The 15,115-nt window shown below is 36.5% G+C and overlaps 1 protein-coding gene across 4 annotated transcripts in view; it reads right to left on the reverse strand.

Moving 5' to 3' along the window:
• The window catches only part of LOC150108925 (myocardin-like), a 456,675-nt gene that overhangs the window by 313,927 nt on the left and 127,633 nt on the right, over positions 1-15,115 (reverse strand). For all 4 annotated transcript variants that reach the window (XM_090411030.1, XM_090410986.1, XM_090411004.1 and 1 more), the window contains one exon: positions 4,525-4,585. The gene's annotated coding sequence lies outside the window, so the exon portion shown is untranslated. The remainder of the gene's footprint in view (positions 1-4,524; positions 4,586-15,115) is intronic.

The raw sequence follows: 15,115 nt of genomic DNA on the forward strand, positions 1-15,115 counted from the left end.
GATCCATATTTTAGCAGAGATTCTAAATAATAAATTTCATCCAGCCACAGAATTCATATAATTGTTACATGCAATTCAATTTGAATTGCTCACTGGTGAAGTGTTTTCAATGTCGATATTTGTCAGTTTTACAAGAACTTTCATAACATCTGTAACAACGTTAGTGCAGTTCAACTTCATTTTTTTTTCCTTATATACTATAAATGTAAATTTAGTTTTGCCTAATTCTTGCCATTATAAATAATTCCATTAAAACCATCATTCAATGTAATGAGTAAATTTTAATAGCAATACTAAATTTCACTAAAATCTAATAAGGGGAGAAATAGACAGTGCCAATAAAAATTATCTTTTTGAAACTGAAGTTGAACCAGTACCATGTTACCACAGTCTGGTCTACATCCTAAACACCAAATTTTATTAAGTACTAAATATAAATTTCATATAGCCAAGGCAGTTATATCATTTTGAAATGTTTTGGCCATTTTTTGCTCTTTCAAATGATTCAACTTAAACAAAAATTGATGTAGTTCAATATATTTTTGTAATGATTCAGAATTTATTCTGAATTTCAATAAAATCTAATCTACAAGCATCCAGGAAAAAGATGAGTTATGAACAACAACTCTCTTGGCGATATTTCTTATAAACTGCACTGTATTAATAATTTCGATTGTTGGTAGCTTGCTCCACCTTTGCAAGGAGTGCCCTGGTGTTGTACCACCTTACCCCAGTCCTGAAGATACTTTCAGGCGCAAACTTTGTTTGCTCACACTTGGATAAAGGATTAAACTAAATTTATTATACTCTAACCAAGTGAAAAATAAACTTTCAACATCTTTCTCTAAATCCAGAGTAATTTATTAAAAAAGGGTGGCACACCATTTGGCAACTCCTATAGGTAGAGATGACCTGCTAATGCTTCTGCCTGGTATCTCCATTTGGGCCTGGCTCCCACTGAAGAGACCTCAATAAAGGTCAAAACTAGTCTGGGTTGTGGCCCTTCCCTTAATGCATAACATTAGACATATCCACAAGAAGATGTGTTTTGCATTATGGGAGATACTGAGATAGGAGTGTTGGTAGCTTGCTCCACCTTTGCAAGGAGTGCCCTGGTGTTATACCACATTACCCTAGTCCTGAAGATACTTTCAGGTGCAAACTTTGTTTGCTCACACTTGGATAAAGGATTAAACTAAATTTATTATGCACTGTATTAATTTTCAACCAAAAAGACTTCAAACCAAATGTGTAAAATAGTAGAAGAAATAATCAGAGCCAAAGACACATGACTCAATGAGAAGACTGCAGCAACGTACAGGCAACCCTCGGTTTACACCTCACTTCTATTCCTGATAAAATGGGCGTAAACTGAATCGGCGTAAAACAAACCCAATTTTAATGGGAGGTACAAAGTTATGTTCCATGCAGCCAAAAAATATGTGTAACATTATTATATTTAAAGCTTTGATAATACATACATATTTGTTAAAATAAAATTATTATTATCGAAAATAAAACAAAATTTTATACAAAAAATATGAAACTTCGAAAAGATATTACATATTTCTATGTTGAAGTTCCTGGTTTCGGATCACCTGCATTTCTTTTGAAAAAAGTATCCAGTGTTAACTGACTAGATTTTCTTTTTCTTTCTTTAAGGAGTTCAGTGTAAGGTCAAATAGATGCGATTACACTCCTTTTTAAGTTCACACTCTGTTCTCAATCGTGGTCCATTTCGCAGAATTCATCCGTCAATGTTTCTATGCTTGCAAGGATATGCTGTTAATCAATCATTTTGATATCTCTCTGAGGATCTTCTTCGTTTTCTTTCTCCTCCTTTGGATGTTGACTTAATTGTTTGGCTAATTCCTTTAAGCAAAAGAAAGCAGTTTATTAAGTTTATATATAGCGGTTTATCATGGCTCTCTAAGACTTCTGTCACATCTTCAGCTGTAATATCGTCCAATCCCACAGCTCACACAAGCTTGGTAACGTCTTCAATAACATTCTCCTCTTGCTCTAATTCCTCTAAGTTGTGCATAAATGTTGGAAGAAGTTTTTGCCATGCTCCTTTTAAACACTTTGCTGATGCTTCATTCCAAGCTGCCTTGATGTTGTTAATGCCCTTCAAATATCAAATGACTTCCAATAGTCTTTAATAGTTTTTCCTGAAGTGTCCAAGACTCTTAGCATTTCCATAAATGTTATATGGAGGTAATAGACTTTAAAGATTGATATAATCCACTGATCCATCGGTTGCAAAAGCGATGTGTTTGGGGACATGTAAACAACCTTGACATCCAATGGTGTTCTTACTTCAGCAAGGTTTTGAGGATGTCCAGGGGCATTATCCAAGAGAAGCAATGCCTTGGCTGGCAAATCATTTTCTTTACAGAAGTGAAGCACGGTAGGACAAAAATAATTTGTGTACCGATCTATAAAAATGTCTTGTTTAACCCAAGCTTTCTTGTTCCATTTCCAATAGACTGGCAGCATGGCTTTTAGACCCGTGAAGGCACTTGGTGTCTGAAATGGTACACCAACATTGGTTTAAGCTTCAAAGTTCCGGAGACATTTGCACCCAACAAAAGCATAAGTCTATCTTTTGCAGCTTTAAAACCTAGCAGAACGTTCTTCACAGGAAATGAAGGTGCTTGATGGCAATTTTTTCCAGCAGAGCCCAGTCTCATCAACATTAAAAATGAGATCGGGAGGATAACTTCCTTGTTTTGAAATTCTTTAGAAAAAGCCGCCGCTGCTGCAACATCTGCACTTGCCGCTTCACCACATAATTTGACACTATGGCACTTACTTTGAGACTTAAATCTCATGAACCAACCTTTGCTTCCTAAAAATGTTTCTTTGCCTTCATCTGTCTTTTTAAGATCCTCAAAAATTGTTTTTGCTTTCTCAGTTATAACAGCCTGTGTAAGAAGAATGTTTTTCTGATTCAAGTCATCCACCCATAATGATAATAATTTTTCCATTTTTTCATGAAGTTTACCCCTGCTATAACGTATACATGTTTTGCATTTAGTAGTGCCGTAGATTGTTGCGCAGACTGTTTTATTCTATCTGCATTTTTCATAATTGCGTAACAGTCGATGGAGGCAAGTTCATACTTATATAGACATTAGCACGTGTCTGCCCATCTTCCATGCTTCAAATCACCTCCATCTTCTTTTCAAGTGTGATTGATTTCTGCACCTGCTTAATACCAAGTTCTGCTAACTTTTCTGCACTTCTTTTATCAGACATGGTATGTAATTACGTACTTTATCAATTTAAATATGTATACATGTAAAAAAAAAAAAAATTAAATAGAACAATTAGGTAGATTCAACAGTAAAACTAGGTTTGATACATATATGTCGTAGTAGCTTGGTAAACACTCAAACACTAGAGTGCCTGCTAGCATCGTTTCTCAGTCAGACCACACTACAGGAAGAAAGCACGCACAGGCATCTGCCGTTATTGAGAATCAGCGTAAATTGAACCGTCGTAAACAGAGGGCTGCCTGCATTTTGCTGGATACTTTTTTTTTTCATGTGTGAATCATTATGACGATCCAAAAAATAATCTTACATACTTACATTTGTTAATTGTATTTTACAACTATAAAAACTTATGGTTATTAGGGAACTTTTATTAGGCACTGCACAATCAACTAGAGATTAATCAAACCATTAACTTTGCAAATACCTCTAAATCTGGTAGTGTCATCAGGGCTTTTTGTGGAAGAAATGAAGAAGGAAGTTGATGTTAAAAAAAAACTAAATAAATTGTTAGAAGAGAACGATTCAATGCAAATTAAATATAACTATGCGAGAGTGAATTATTGCCATAGAGTCATTGATTTATTTAGGGAAAAAAAGTTTTATTCTATTTAGAAAAAAAAAAAAAAATGTTTTTTTTCCCCTTCATAGCTCCCTAATGAGATCTCATGCCATATCAGACTAACTCCTCCAACAATTAGCTACAAACTCTGCAGAGAGACATCCGACATGTGCCACCCACCATTGTAATCAAATTTAATTTGCACTGAATCATACTCTTCTAACAGCTTATTTGGTTTTAACATCAACTGATTTCATAATTTCTTCCATTAAAAGTCCTGATGAGCCAACAGATTACAGATGTTTGCAAAACTAGTTGGTTTTGATTAATATGAAGAGTACTGTATTAGGGAACTTTTATTATTATTATTATTATTATTATTACCCCAAGACCTCATGGAGTCAAAGACTCATCTGGGAGGGCCTTTTATCACACACACAGCTCATCATACCGTGTCTTAAACACACTCAAACTCCTTGCAGACATCACACTCTCACAGGCAAGGAATTCCAATCATTCACAACTCTGCACAAAGAAAACCTGCCTCTCACTCCCCTACTCATACAGTTTCCATTAGCTTCTACATTGTTTCTTACATTACTTGTAACTAATCAAAGTGCTCAATTCTATATCATACAACTGAATATTCAAAAATAAAAAAAAATATATATATATATTACTTACACAATTTCACTATGTGTATATTGAAAACATTTCTTTACACTTGTGGCACACAATATACAATCTGAAAATAAACAAAAAATACTTAATTATTTTTAATTATTTTTATTTTAATTTAATTATTTTAATTAGTTTTTACAATTATTACATGATAAAAATAATCATAACTTACTCTGGCATAGCAAAAACTTTGTTTATCAATTTTCCTGAGTATAAAAAAATTTCAGTTTTAAAAACTAATACCACTCTGTAGTAGAGGCATCATCCAAAATACATCAGGACATCTTTACAGCAAGGCACAATACTAACAGGACAGATATGTGTTGATAAATCTGGATTTTATAGCCATGTGACTACGATTTTAGGAACAAAACTTATTTTGCAAAAGAGAAATTAAGATAAAAAGCCTAGAAAACGCCTGCTACCTCCACTTAGCTGAGTGAAAATTTTCCAGTATTGGCTTAGATTAAAATATTCCTGGCATCCTGGATGGGATTCAAATCCAGGCCCAAAACTGTCCATTAAAATTCAGGATACACATAAATGCAATGTGGCTTTCAAAGACATTCTTGACTGCACATCACAGGTTTTACATCCCACGAGATTTTTTTTAAAATCTATTTAATCTCAAAATTCAAATATTCAAAACATACTGCTTCATAAAACTCAAATGCAGATTTGAGTTTTATGACCATTAAAAGAAATGTGCATGAGGCTGCTGAAGAGGTACTTGGAAGAAAAGGTAAGAGGTGAGGAAATACAGAATGGATGAGTCAACAAGTGAAAGAGAGGATAGAAGAAAAGAAGAGAGCACATAAAGGGGTGGTTAAACAGTACAACCGTTCATGAACAACAATATTAAGACACAAATACAAAGAATGGTGATTAAAGCTAAGAAAGAAGTGCGAGGAAGAACGTACGGTGCAATTAAGCACCTAGTGGGACATAGTCACTCTGGCAATGCCTGGCAATTTTTGCAACAGGTAATAGCTCTTTATAGATCTTGAGCTGACTTAATATCATTTCCCGTCAAGATTTTAAGAGATATTACAAAAGTTTATTATGTGAACTTAATATGGAATATCAAGGAAACAAGAGGCTATTGTCAGGAGAAATGACATTTGAAGTGACACTAAAGGAGGTGACATGGGCTGTTCAAGCATCAAAGAATGGAAATACAGCTGCCCCTGGTGAAATGATAACAGAAATGTTCAAGTATGAACATGAACAGAAATGTTCAAGGTAGTAAAGTATTACAGATCCTGACAATGGTATTCAACAAAGCAAAGGCAGGTGAACTTGCTATATATCATCTATCAATAAGAAGGGTAATAAGAAACATCATAAAAAAATTATAGAGTAATAAGTGCCATGTGTTTGCTTAGCAGAATATTTTGTTGAATTATGACATAACTGAATTTAGGATATCTCATGAAGATCTTGCAGAGATAATATATTTTCCTTTCGACAAATATCCAAAAAAATGTCCATTAACCTACAACATGATGAGAGCCACAAAAAAAAAGGTTTGCTAAGAATTCCATTTGATTTTTGTAAATCTGAAGAAAACTTATGATACTGTCCCAAGAAAGAAAATGTGGCAAGTACTGAAGGAAGCAGAAATAGATGAAGGAACAGAAGAAATGGTGCAGGGGATGACCAAAGATCTAAGTCTGCCAGAAGATTGGTAGCAAATGTTCAGAGAAATTTATTACTAACATGAGCTCAAAGCAGGGATGTTGTACGTCACCAACATTGTTTGATCTACTTGGATGTGATCTTGGAGGACTAGAATAGACAATGCCAATGAATGGATGTTTTCATAGGAGAACAATTCCAAATTATCTTCTTTTTGCTGATGATCAGATGACCTTGTATAGGACAAGGAGAATGTGGAATACCAGATGAGAAAACTGTTCGATACATATAAATGTTGAGGCTTGAAAGTCAATCTGTTAAAAACTGAGTATCTAGTAGTTGCAGGTGAGAGTGCAACAATTCTTCAGTTACAAGTGGTAAGCATAAAATCAGTGGATGTCTTCAAGTATCTGGGCTTCATGAATTAGTCCAGCTAGTGTGAAGTTGACATAGCATTTTAAACAGGACTGGCATGAACAGCTATCAAAACCAAGAATGATGTTTTATGAAGTCATATAAGGTCTCAAGGAAATCTAAAAAGACGCTGTATCATGTAATTTATAGAGTATAATGACCTATGAATGTGAGTGTTGGACCCTCACTAACAGCAAGAGGAAACAAAGGAAAGACATTGATGTGATTACTTTAGATGAAGTATGAGAGTCACCCATACGAATCATCTGAAGAATGCATATATTTGAACAGAGACAGAAGTTGAATAGCCTGTTATGCACTTTGAAATGGTATGGACGTGTCCAGAGAATGAAAGAACGATGGCCATTGAGAATTATGAATTAGTCATCCCCTGAAAGGAGAAAAAGAGGAAGACTGAGGGCTATGTAGAAAGGGATGGAGAAAATAGGTTCAGTGGATGAGGAGTGGAGAAAATGTGGAAAGGGGATGTGAGAACAAGCAGCTGCTGCCATGCAAAACAGCCTACAAAAAGTAAAGCATAGAGTTACTTAAATATAAAGAGCCAATAGGCTTCATTTCAGTGATATAAACATTATTTAAATTAAGGGGATATTAAATCCCACACTGTTTTAAAACCGAATAAGAAACTCAAAGATTGGAATCAGAGAGTTTCATGCCGAATATAGTATAGTAAACTATAAAAGTATTGGCGACTACAACCGTGAGCTAATGCACATAGGCCAAGTACGTAGTACAAACTCGGGCAACGAGTTTGTACTATGTGCTTGGACTAAACCTACTATGTAATAAAAAATTTCATCATACAATATCCTCTAACAACCATTCAGAAGTTTATAGACCTCTATCATATCACCCCTCTTTCTTCTGATAACCAATCTATAATCCACATACTCACAATATGGCCTTATAATCTAAATCCCATAATCTTTGTAACTCTTCTTTTCACCCTTTCACAGCTTCTTTATTCCCTTGAAAACCGGGAGACGAAATCTGTACACTACAATCCACATGCAGCCTTATCAAGGTCTTATAAAGAGGCAAAATGACTTCCTTATCCTTAGATGTCAAGGTATGCTTCAACATTGCGATTATAATCTGAGTTTTATTTGCAACTTTTGCTATGTGACCTTTGAACTTTAAATTCCTATCTGCCATTATGCCAAGATCCCTAGCCTCATCAGTTGCTTGTAACATAATCCTGCTAATATAATATGCTGCTGGAAATCTCAACATGCCAAAGTACATAACTTTACACTTAACATAAAACTGACAGTTATTTTTGTTTGTCCTAATTTCCAGCTATTCAAATTATTCTGCAAGTGCTGGATATCAGTAATATTCCTGATTGCCCTGCCTATCTTTACATCATCAGCAAACAATTGCACATCTCCTGTTAGACCCTTCTTAATGTCATTAATGTACAGATCGAACTACAATGACCCAAGGATGAACCCTAAAGTATACCACTGGTCACCTTAAATCTGGCAGATTCATGCCCACTGTATACCACTTTTTGATATGTCTATCAACCATCCATTTATAAAAATCAAGAGTTTATATTCCAATCCCATATTCTCCAGTTTATGCAATAAACTGGAGAATATGGGATTATCAATTATCCTATTAAATGTCTTAGCAAAATCCATCATTATCATAGTGTATACATTCTCTTTATCCAAGAGTTGGCCATAACATTGTTATAAAATATGAGCAAATTGCTAAAACATGACCTTCATTTAGTAAACTCATGCTGCTGTTTGCAGAGTATGCGAATTCTTCTCTAAAATCTTCATCACTACACCAGAGATACTGACAGGTCAATAGTTACACAAATCAATTTTTGCACTACCCTAGTGCAATGAATTATCATACATTCCTTCCATTCCTGAGCTGAGATTAAAGTTATACAAACATGTGAAAGGCCAAGCCAATTCAGCTGAACAATTCCTTTAGCAAATGTGCTGATATTCCATTTGACCCTAATGACAAATTCTTACCCAGGTCATGTTATGCAATAGTTCTTCACCCTCACCCTCATTTTCAAGCACCTCTAACTCTTCATCCAATGTAGTAGTAACATTATGCACCATGTTACATACACCTGGTTGATATATCTTAGCAAAATGAGCTCCCATTAACTGATCAATTTCAATAGTTTCTGACACTAGAGTACCATCTGTATTCAGTAAAGTTATTCTTCCACATTCATTCCTTCATTAGCTTGTGGCATAACTATACAATTATTTTGGATTCCCTTTAGCCTGAATAGACAATTTCTTTTCATACTCCAATTCAGCTTTCCATACAATACTTGTTACTTTCCTGCCATGTGCTTTATATATTTCATAACTCCTCATACTCTTATTCTCACGATATTCTTTCCACATCATCATCATCATCTTCTTGTGGATTTCTTTGCTTAATAAGGTTGCACATCCATTTCACTCCCACCCTATTTATTCTTCAAACTCTAGGCATACATTCAGATATCACCTCATTTAAACATTTTATCAAAGATTCCCATGCATTGCTGACATTTTTCTCATTCAGAACTGATATCATGGAACCAAAGATAGTATTCTCCTAAGTTGATCATAATTCCTGCTTTGTAGTTCAGCACGTAATCTGTTCTAATGGGAGCATCAATATAATTAGATACTTCCCAAGAAAGCATGAGATGTACACGATCACCAACTGGTAATAAAATAGTCATATTCTTAACAGAGAATCCTTCTGACACTATGAACAAATCTAAAACTCTTTGATCTCCAGTTCCTTCTTTCACATGCTGTGAGAAAGTTCTCTCACAACAATTCAATAAATTCGTCTACATTATCATGAGATTTCTCTTCTGCCCAATCAATGGCTGCATAATTAAAATCACCCACAATGATCACTCATTTAGTACCCATAAGGCTAAATTGGTGATGTATTTCTTCATTCCCTGCAATTGAACAGTCAGGTCTGTAACAATACCCACCATATATTTCATTCTATTAACCTCCACTTCACACAAGATAGCTTCAAATTCAGTGCCATGGGACATTATTACCATCATTGTTTTCTTGCATTTCTAATCTAAGTAGACTTAAGTCATCTGATATCATTAGTAATACTTCCCCCCCCCCCACTCCTCTCCTATCTCTTCAGTCATTCCTAAAAATAGTATACCCATTACACTTACCATATCTGATTCCAGTCATATATCTGATTCTAATAGCCAAGTTTCACTAATGCCAACAACCTCAGGCCACAATGTATTCAAATAAAGCAACAAACTCAACCCTTTGTTTCTGATGCTCATGGAATTTGTATATAGACATAACAAATTATCACCTAGCCTATATAGACTGCTCTATAACTGGAAATTCATGTTGTTAGAGCTATTCTTGTGGAGTGGTAATATTTTGCCTTCTATACACTTCTTAGGAACTTTCCCAACTTGAAGACTTTTATTAAATAACAAACATAGGTACCTGTCTGGCACAGTCCTTAAAAATACATGGAGATACATCATTCATTCCCACAGCCTTATTAATATCTATCACAATGGCTGATATATTTGCTTCCCTTCTAGATGTTGCACAGCATCATTTACAACATCAATACCATGCTCATTAAATAACACCACTACATTCCTGCCAATGATAACTAAATACTCAAGGAATTGACAGCGTACAATAGAAATATAAATTAAATCAACTTTAATATATACTTTCTGATATTTCGGCAACGTCTCGTTGCCATCTTCATGGGAACTTAAGAAAAAGACACGTGCACGCAAGTACTACATAACAGCAAATGAGAAACAAAGCGAGGAAGCTACCGGTTTCCTAAAGTCCTGAAGGTGCCCCCTGGCGGGCTATATTAGGTGCTCTTGGCCTTCGGGCTGAAGTTCTTCTGATATATGCTTCCCAAATTTGGGGCAGTCTCATGCATCCAAATTTGTTGAGGTTTGGCATGTTCCTAAGGGCTGAGACTGATTCCATGAATAGTCTTTCATATTTGAACTTGCTGCAGTGTAATACTGTGGCTTTCTTCCACCTTATTATGTGGTGAGTATCCAGAGCATGGCCTGCAAGCCCAGAGTGGCTGTACTGGTGAAATTGGATGTAGTAATTGTGTTCTGAGATTCTGATATTTGCTGTCCAGCCTGTTTGGCCAAAGTAGGACAATTTACAGCTGCAAGGGACCTGGTATACACCAGGTAGGTCTAGGGGAAGTGGTTGGTCTTTAGTGGAACGGATAAGGGATGCCAATTTTGGCATCCCTTATCACAGGCCAAGAAGTGACCTTCTTAAGAAGCCTATGGAGTTTTTAATTTGTGAGTTTGTGGGATTGTATTCAATGGGCAGGTAAGTAGCTCGATCTAATAGTAAAGCCTAAAGCTTACCTGTGTAGTCATTATGATTGAGTACCACAGTGGCATTCCACTTATCCGCTTTGGTGATAACTATTTCTTTGTTTTTCTTCAATTCCTGTAGAGACTTGTATTCACTAACGGATATGTTGGCTTTTGGTGGTTTTGCTTTTGTGAGAACACAGGCTACATCCAATCTAATATCGTTGGCGATGTGGTTTGGAAGGTGGCGAATCCCACGTTCAATCTGGATCATTAATTCCTTAGCCAGCCTGTGGAGATTACTAACAGACTAAAACCATATAACTCTAGACCCCCTCCTCCCATATATATGGGCTCCCAAAAATACATAAAGAAAATGTGCCATTACGTCCCATAGTGGATGGCATTGATTCCCCCCCCCCTTACAAACTAGCTAAATATTTAGACAAAACGCTCTCACACTATACTGGCAACACACCATCACACACACAAAAAAAACTCAGCCCACTTCAAAGCCAGCATAGAAAAACCTTACACTCCAACATACTGACATAATGGTCAGTTTTGATGTCTCCTCTCCTCCTTATTCACAAATGTCCCACTCAAAGAAATCTTAGAGCTAATCCAAGCTAAATTTCCTCCCGATATCTCAGCCCTATTTCAGTTCACAATGAACTCAGGCTATTTCGTTTGGCAGGAAAAATTCTACAAACAGATAGAGGGGACAGCCATGGGTTCATCACTTTCCCCACCCTTGGCCAACTTCTTTATGGAGACTTTTGAAGAGAAAGCCTTAAACTCTGCCTCACAAAAACCTACCATATGGCTTCGCTACGTTGATGATGTGTTCGCTATTTGGCCACATGGCCTGGATACACTCCTTTCCTTCTTAACACACTTGAACAACCAACACCCTAGAATCAAGTTCACCCTGGAAAAAGAGAAAAACAATAACCTCCCCTTCCTAGACACACTAGTCACCTGCCAACCTGATGGAACCTTGGTTTTCTCAGTTTATAGAAAACCCACCCATACAGGCAGATACATTCACCAACAACCCCCCGCCCTCACAACAATATGGAGTTATTAAGACACTATTCAACAAGGCAAAACTAATCTGTTCAAATGACCAAGCCCTAACCACTGAACTAAATCACATCCTTAACACTTTCTCAGCAAATGGCTACCCCCTCCCCATAAAATCTAAAAAATACCAAAACCTGTTATCCACAACCACCTTCCCCCCTTCACAAAAAAGTTTACTCTAAATCCATCACCATTCCCTAGATCCAAGGGACCTTGGAAAAAATCAACAAAATCCTAAAAAAACATGACTTGACTTCTTGTTACAGATCATATAGAAAATTGGCATCCCTTATCCGCTCCACTAAAGACCAACCACTTCCCCTAGACCCCCCTGGTGTATACCAGGTCCCTTGCAGTTGTAAATTGTCCTACTTTGGCCAAACAGGCAGGGCAGCAAATATCAGAATCTCAGAACACAAGGACTACACCCGATTTCACCAGGACAGCCACTCTGGGCTTGCAGACCATGCTCTGGATACTCGCCACAGAATAAGGTGGAAGAAAACCACAGTATTACACCGCAGCAAGTTCAAATATGAAAGACTATTCAATGAATCAGCCTCAGTCCTTATAGGAACGTGCCAAACCTCAACAAATTTGGATGCATGAGACTGACCCAAATTTGGGAAGCATATATCAGAAGAACCTCAGCCCGAAGGCCAAGAGCACCTAATATAGCCCGTAAGGGGGGCACCATCAGGACCTAAGGAAAATGGTAGCTTCCTCGCTTCATTTCTCATTTGCTGTTATGAAGTACTTGCGTGCACACATGTCTTTATCTTAAGTTCCCATGAAGATGGCAACGAGACGTTGCCAAAATATCGGGAAGTATATATTAAAGTTGATTTAATTTATATTTCTAGTGTACGCTGTCAATTCCTTAAGTATTTAGTTATCATGTTTAACAGGCGTATAAGCCTTTCTACAAGAATTCCTGCCAATGGTCACTCTACTACTATAACTATCTACCATGTCACCCTTTAATAACTTTTCTTCTTGAATGTTATATAACAAAAGAATTCCCTTGAGTTAACTTCGGCCTGATTAGCCAATCTTCTTTCTGTCTGCAATTTATATACCTGATGCATCTGATTACTTCCGAATTTATATACCTAATGCATCTGACTACACTATTTATCCATTTCCCTCATACTCTATTCACTTAACTATTGGTATACAGTTATGCACTGACTGTGTCACATGATGCCTAATCAATACTCATTCCTATGTCAATTCTTTTTTGCACAGCTCATCAAGCCAAGGTACTGATGCTAGTTTACTACAGAGCTGATATCAATCTGTCTGCCTTATAATGTTGCATATTCCTTGTTTACAGTAATTGTTTCTTGTCTGACTACTCCCCAAACCAGAACCTCATGATGACTCTCACCAACTTGCAGCAGTGCTGATACCTCATTAACAACTACATCCTGTGATGATATCACCAAATGCAATAGTCCAAAAACCTTGAATTGCTCTTTAAGATAGTTATCTCTCGAAAATTCAGCAAATTCACTCTTGTTCCCATACACATTTCCTCCTCCTAATCTACATTACTATAATTAAAATCTTCCATTATGTTCTCATTCTTTTTATATGCCCAACCAATTTGCCTAAACATTTCATAATCAGTGCTCTACATTCTCTGGCCAATAACATCATATTAAATATACTATTATATTAATTTCAACTTCAATATAATAAATTTAGTTTAATCCTTTATCCAAGTGTAAGCAAGCAAGGTTTGTGCCTCAAGTATCTTCAGGACTGAAGCAACTTGTGGTAAAGGTGGACCAAGCTCTCATCACTCCTTGCCTTAGCATCTCCCATAATGCAAAGCACATCTCCTTGCAAACATGTATAATGCTATGCATTAAGGAATAGCCACTACCCAGACCAGTTTCGCCCTTTATTGAGGTCTCGTCAGTGGGAGCCAGACCTAGAGGTGGTACTGCTACCAAGGTGGAAGCAATGGAGAAGTCATCTTTACCTATACGACTTGCCAAAAGGTGTCTCACTTTATTATTAAATTACTCTGGATTTAGAGAAAGATGTTGGAAGGTTTTTCCCCCCCCCCCCACTTGGTTAGACTATAATAAATTTAGTTTAATCCTTTATCCAAGTGTAAGCAAACTGGTAAAGGTGGACCAAGCTCTCATCACTCCTTGTCTTAGTATCTTCCATAATGCAAAGCACATCTCCTTGCGAACATGTATAATGCTATGCATTAAGGAATGGCCACTATCCAGACCAGTTTCGACCTTTATTGAGGTCTCGTCAGTGGGAGCCAGACCTAGAGGTGGTACTGCTACCAAGGTGGAAGCAATGGAGAAGTCATCTTTACCTATACGAATTGCCAAAAGGTGTCTCACCTTATTATTAAATTACTCTGGATTTAGAGAAAGATGTTGGAAGGGTTTTTTTCCCCCCACTTGGTTAGACTATAATAAATTTAGTTTAATCCTTTATCCAAGTGTAAGCAAACTGGTAAAGATGGACCAAGCTCTCATCACTCCTTGTCTTAGTATCTTCCATAATGCAAAGCACATCTCCTTGCAGACATGTATAATGCTATGCATTAAGGGAGGGCCACCACCCAGACCAGTTTCAACCTTTGTGTGGGAGCCAGACCTAGAGGTGGTGCTACCAAGGTGGAAGAAATGGAGAAGTCATCGTTACCTATACGAGTTGCCAAAAGGTATCTCACCTTATTAAATTTATATAAAATAAATATAAAATTAAGTTGAAATTAAATCTAATTTCAACTTCATACAAACATTTTGAAATTTCACCACCAATTCAAACTTCCATTTCTTAGTGGACAATTACTCTATTATAATTAACAGCAACCTTCCTGCATCTTCTTTTCATCTTCCTAACCTTCCAGAAAATTCTATACCCTTTCATTTCTATTCCTTACAGTATATCATCTTTAACCAACTAAGTTTCACATAACTCAATATCACTGGGCATAATTAATCAATGCAACAACATAGACAAGCATAACATTTCCACTCTTTGAAGCCATCCCATCAACACCATCATATTGTACTCTAGTTGCTATATTATTAACCACTCCCACTTCTCTGATCT

The sequence above is a fragment of the Typopeltis vanoorti genome, chromosome 2 (assembly GCF_054136105.1).
Source record: "Typopeltis vanoorti isolate ZY-2024b chromosome 2, IOZ_Tvanoo_1.0, whole genome shotgun sequence".
Classification (NCBI taxonomy): domain Eukaryota; kingdom Metazoa; phylum Arthropoda; class Arachnida; order Uropygi; family Thelyphonidae; genus Typopeltis; species Typopeltis vanoorti.